Consider the following 6834-nt stretch of genomic DNA (forward strand, 5'->3'; position numbering starts at 1 on the left):
CTGCTCATAATCAGTACTGTTCGTTCTTATGACTGTTCATGTAATCAGGACTGTTGGAAAACAGAATTGTTCATTATTATGACTGCTCATAATCAGTACTGTTAGTTCTTATGACTGCTCATGTAATCAGGACTGTTGGAAAACAGGATTGTTCATTATTATGACTGCTCATAATGAGTACTGTTCGTTCTTATGGCTGCTCATGTAATCAGGACTGTTGGCAAACAGGATTGTTCATTATTATGACTGCTCATAACCAGTACTGTTCGTTCTTATGACTGTTCATGCAATCAGGACTGTTGGAAAACAGAACTGTTCATTATTATGACTGCTCATAATCAGTACTGTTAGTTCTTATGACTGATCATATAATCAGGACTGTTGGAAAACAGGATTGTTCATTATTATGACTGCTCATAATCAGTACTGTTCGTTCTTATGACTGCTCATGTAATCAGGACTGTTGGAAAGCAGGATTGTTCATTATTATGAGTGCTCATAATCAGTACTGTTCGTTCTTATGGCTGCTCATGTAATCAGGACTGTTGGAAAAATGGATTGTTCATCATTATGACTGCTCATAATGAGTACTGTTCGTTCTTATGATTGCTCATGTAATCAGGACTGTTGGAAAACAGGATTGTTCATTATTATGACTGCTCATAATGAGTACTGTTCGTTCTTATGACTGCTCATATAATCAGGACTGTTGGAAAACAGGATTGTTCATTATTATGACTGCTCATAATCAGTACTGTTCGTTCTTATGACTGCTCATGTAATCAGGACTGTTGTAAAACAGGATTGCTCATTATTATGACTGCTCATAATCAGTACTGTTCGTTCTTATGACTGCTCATGTAATCAGGACTGTTGGAAAACAGGATTGTTCATTATTATGACTGCTCATAATCAGTACTGCTCGTTCTTATGGATGCTCATATAATTCGGACTGTTGGAAAACAGGATTGTTCATTATTATGACGGCTCATAATGAGTACTGTTCGTTCTTATGGCTGCTCATGTAATCAGGACTGTTGGAAAACAGGATTGTTCATTATTATGACTGCTCATAATCAGTACTGTTCGTTCTTATGACTGCTCATGTAATCAGGACTGTTGGAAAACAGGATTGTTCATTATTATGACTGCTCATAATCAGTACTGTTCGTTCTTATGACTACTCATGTAATCAGGACTGTTGGAAAACAGGATTGTTCATTATTATGACTGCTCATAATCAGTACTCTTCGTTCTTATGACTGCTCATGTAATCAGGACTGTTGGAAAACAGGATTTTTCATTATTATGACTGCTCATAATGAGTACTGTTCGTTCTTATGACTGCTCATGTAATCAGGACTGTTGGAAAACAGGATTGTTCATTATTATGACTGCTCATAATGAGTACTGTTCGTTCTTATGGCTGCTGATATAATCAGGACTGTTGGAAAACAGGATTGTTCATTATTATGACTGCTCATAATCAGTACTGTTCGTTCTTATGACTGCTCATGTAATCAGGACTGTTGGAAAACAGGATTGTTCATTATTATGACTGCTCATAATCAGTACTGTTCGTTCTTATGGCTGCTCATATAATCAGGACTGTTGGAAAACAGGATTGTTCATTATTATGACTGCTCATAATGAGTACTGTTCGTTCTTATGGCTGCTCATATAATCAGAACTGTTGGAAAACAGGATTGTTCATTATTATGACTGCTCATAATCAGTACTGTTCGTTCTTATGACTGCTCGTGTAATCAGGACTGTGGGAAAACAGGATTGTTCATTATTATGACTGCTCATAATCAGTACTGTTCGTTCTTATGACTGCTCAGGTAATCAGGACTGTTGGATAACAGGATTGTTCATTATTATGAGTGATCATAATCAGTACTGTTCGTTCTTATGACTGCTCATATAATCAGGACTGTTGGAAAACAGGATTGTACATTATTATGACTGCTCATAATCAGTACTGTTCGTTCTTATGACTGCTCATATAACCAGGACTGTTGGAAAACAGGATTGTTCATTATTATGACTGCTCATAATGAGTACTGTTCGTTCTTATGACTGCTCATGTAATCAGGACTGTTGGAAAACAGGATTGTTCATTATTATGACTGCTCATAATGAGTACTGTTCGTTCTTATGGCTGCTCATATAATCAGGACTGTTGGAAAACAGGATTGATCATTATTATGACTGCTCATAACCAGTACTGTTCGTTCTTATGACTGCTCATGTAATCAGGACTGTTGGAAAACAGGATTGTTCATTATTATGACTGCTCATAATCAGTACTGTTCGTTCTTATGACTGCTCATGTAATCAGGACTGTTGGAAAACAGGATTGTTCATTATTATGAGTGCTCATAATCAGTACTGTTCGTTCTTATGACTGCTCATGTAATCAGGGCTGTTGGAAAACAGGATTGTTCATTATTATGAGTGCTCATAATCAGTGCTGTTCGTTCTTATGACTGCTCATGTAATCAGGACTGTTGGAAAACAGGATTGTTCATTATTATGACTGCTCATAATCAGTACTGTTCGTTCTTATGACTGCTCATGTAATCAGGACTGTTGGAAAACAGGATTGTTCATTATTATGACTGCTCATAATCAGTACTGTTCATTCTTATGGCAGCGCATATAATCAGGACTGTTGGAAAACAGGATTGTTCATTATTATGACTGCTCATAATCAGTACTGTTCGTTCTTATGACTGCTCATGTAATCAGGACTCTTGGAAAACAGGATTGTTCATTATTATGACTGGTCATAATCAGTACTGTTCGTTCTTATGGCTGCTCATGTAATCAGGACTGTTGGAAAAATGGATTGTTCATTATTATGACTGCTCATAATGAGTACTGTTCGTTCTTATGGCTGCTCTTGTAATCAGGACTGTTGGCAAACAGGATTGTTCATTATTATGACTGCTCATAATCAGTACTGTTCGTTCTTATGACTGTTCATGTAATCAGGACTGTTGGAAAACAGAATTGTTCATTATTATGACTGCTCATAATCAGTACTGTTAGTTCTTATGACTGCTCATGTAATCAGGACTGTTGGAAAACAGGATTGTTCATTATTATGACTGCTCATAATGAGTACTGTTCGTTCTTATGGCTGCTCATGTAATCAGGACTGTTGGCAAACAGGATTGTTCATTATTATGACTGCTCATAATCAGTACTGTTCGTTCTTATGACTGTTCATGTAATCAGGACTGTTGGAAAACAGAATTGTTCATTATTATGACTGCTCATAATCAGTACTGTTCGTTCTTATGACTGCTCATGTAATCAGGACTGTTGGAAAACAGGATTGTTCATTATTATGACTGCTCATAATCAGTACTGTTCGTTCTTATGACTGCTCATGTAATCAGGACTGTTGGAAAACAGGATTGTTCATTATTATGAGTGCTCATAATCAGTACTGTTCGTTCTTATGACTGCTCATGTAATCAGGACTGTTGGAAGACAGGATTGTTCATTATTATGACTGCTCATAATCAGTATTGTTCGTTCTTATGGCTGCTCATATAATCAAGACTGTTGGAAAAAAGGATTATTCATTATTATGACTGCTCATAATGAGTACTGTTCGTTCTTATGACTGCTCATGTAATCAGAACTGTTGGAAAACAGGATTGTTCATTATTATGACTGCTCATAATGAGTACTGTTCGTTCTTATGACTGCTCATATAATCAGGACTGTTGGAAAACAGGATTGTTCATTATTATGACTGCTCATAATCAGTACTGTTCGTTCTTATGACTGCTCATGTAATCAGGACTGTTGGAAAACAGGATTGCTCATTATTATGACTGCTCATAATCAGTACTGTTCGTTCTTATGACTGCTCATGTAATCAGGACTGTTGGAAAACAGGATTGTTCATTATTATGACTGCTCATAATCAGTACTGCTCGTTCTTATGGATGCTCATATAATCAGGACTGTTGGAAAACAGGATTGTTCATTATTATGACTGCTCATAATCAGTACTGTTCGTTCTTATGACTGCTCATGTAATCAGGACTGTTGGAAAACAGGATTGTTCATTATTATGACTGCTCATAATGAGTACTGTTCGTTCTTATGGCTGCTCATATAATCAGGACTGTTGGAAAACAGGATTGTTCATTATTATGACTGCTCATAATCAGTACTGTTCGTTCTTATGACTGCTCATGTAATCAGGATTGTTGGTAAACAGGATTGTTCATTATTATGACTGCTCATAATCAGTACTGTTCGTTCTTATGACTGCTCATGTAATCAGGACTGTTGGAAAACAGGATTGTTCATTATTATGACTGCTCATAATCAGTACTGTTCGTTCTTATGACTGCTCATGTAATCAGGACTGTTGGAAAACAGGATTGTTCATTATTATGACTGCTCATAATCAGTACTGTTCGTTCTTACGACTGCTCATATAATCAGGACTGTTGGAAAACAGGATTGTTCATTATTATGACTGCTCATAATCAGTACTGTTCGTTCTTCTGGCTGCTCATATAATCAGGACTGTTGGAAAACAGGATTGTTCATTACTATGACTGCTCATAATCAGTACTGTTCGTTCTTATGACTGCTCATGTAATCAGGACTGTTGGAAAACAGGATTGTTCATTATTATGACTGCTCATAATGAGTACTGTTCGTTCTTATGGCTGCTCATATAATCAGGACTGTTGGAAAACAGGATTGTTCATTATTATGACTGCTCATAATCAGTACTGTTCGTTCTTATGGCTGCTCATATAATCAGGACTGTTGGAAAACAGGATTGTTCATTATTATGACTGCTCATAATGAGTACTGTTCGTTCTTATGGCTGCTCATATAATCAGGACTGTTGGAAAACACGATTGTTCATTATTATGACTGCTCATAATCAGTACTGTTCGTTCTTATGGCTGCTCATATAATCAGGACTGTTGGAAAACAGGATTGTTCATTATTATGACTGCTCATAATCAGTACTGTTCGTTCTTATGACTGCTCATGTAATCAGGACTGTTGGAAAACAGGATTGTTCATTATTATGACTGCTCATAATGAGTACTGTTCGTTCTTATGGCTGCTCATATAATCAGGACTGTTGGAAAACAGGATTGTTCATTATTATGACTGCTCATAATGAGTACTGTTCGTTCTTATGGCTGCTCATATAATCAGGACTGTTGGAAAACAGGATTGTTCATTATTATGACTGCTCATAATCAGGACGGTTCGTTCTTATGACTGCTCATGTAATCAGGACTGTTGGAAAACAGGATTGTTCATTATTATGACTGCTCATAATCAGTACTGTTCGTTCTTATGACTGCTCATGTAATCAGGACTGTTGGAAAACAGGATTGTTCATTATTATGACTGCTCATAATCAGTACTGTTCGTTCTTATGACTGCTCATGTAATCAGGACTGTTGGAAAACAGGATTGTTCATTATTATGACTGCTCATAATCAGTACTGTTCGTTCTTATGACTGCTCATATAATCAGGACTGTTGGAAAACAGGATTGTACATTATTATGACTGCTCATAATCAGTACTGTTCGTTCTTATGGCTGCTCATATAATCAGGACTGTTGGAAAACAGGATTGTTCATTATTATTACTGCTCATAATGAGTACTGTTTGTTCTTATGACTGCTCATGTAATCAGGACTGTTGGAAAACAGGATTGTTCATTATTATGGCTGCTCATAATGAGTACTGTTCGTTCTTATGGCTGCTCATATAATATGGACTGTTGGAAAACAGGATTGTTCATTATTATGACTGCTCATAATCAGTACTGTTCGTTCTTATGACTGCTCATGTAATCAGGACTGTTGGAAAACAGGATTGTTCATTATTATGACTGCTCATAATCAGTACTGTTCGTTCTTATGACTGCTCATGTAATCAGGACTGTTGGAAAACAGGATTGTTCATTATTATGACTGCTCATAATCAGTACTGTTCGTTCTTATGACTGCTCATGTAATCAGGACTGTTGGAAAACAGGATTGTTCATTATTATGAGTGCTCATAATGAGTACTGTTCGTTCTTATGACTGCTCATGTAATCAGGACTGTTGGAAGACAGGATTGTTCATTATTATGACTGCTCATAATCAGTACTGTTCGTTCTTATGACTGCTCATGTAATCAGGACTGTTGGAAAACAGGATTGTTCATTATTATGACTGCTCATAATCAGTACTGTTCATTCTTATGGCTGCGCATATAATCAGGACTGTTGGAAAACAGAATTGTTCATCATTATGACTGCTCATAATCAGTACTGTTCGTTCTTATGACTGCTCATGTAATCAGGACTGTTGGAAGACAGGATTGTTCATTATTATGACTGCTCATAATCAGTACTGTTCGTTCTTATGACTGCTCATGTAATCAGGACTGTTGGAAAAAATGATTGTTCATTATTATGACTCCTCATAATCAGTACTGTTCATTCTTGTGGCTGCGCATATAATCAGGACTGTTGGAAAACAGGATTGTTCATTATTATGACTGCTCATAATCAGTACTGTTCGTTCTTATGACTGCTCATGTAATCAGGACTGTTGGAAAACAGGATTGTTCATTATTATGAGTGCTCATAATCAGTACTGTTCGTTCTTATGACTGCTCATGTAATCAGGACTGTTGGAAAACAGGATTGTTCATTATTATGACTGCTCATAATCAGTACTGTTCGTTCTTATGGCTGCTCATCTAATCAGGACTGTTGGAAAAATGGATTGTTCATTATTATGACTGCTCTTAATGAGTACTGTTCGTTCTT

The sequence above is a fragment of the Lepisma saccharinum genome, chromosome 20, assembly GCF_977018435.1.
Source record: "Lepisma saccharinum chromosome 20, izLepSacc3.1, whole genome shotgun sequence".
NCBI lineage: Eukaryota > Metazoa > Arthropoda > Insecta > Zygentoma > Lepismatidae > Lepisma > Lepisma saccharinum.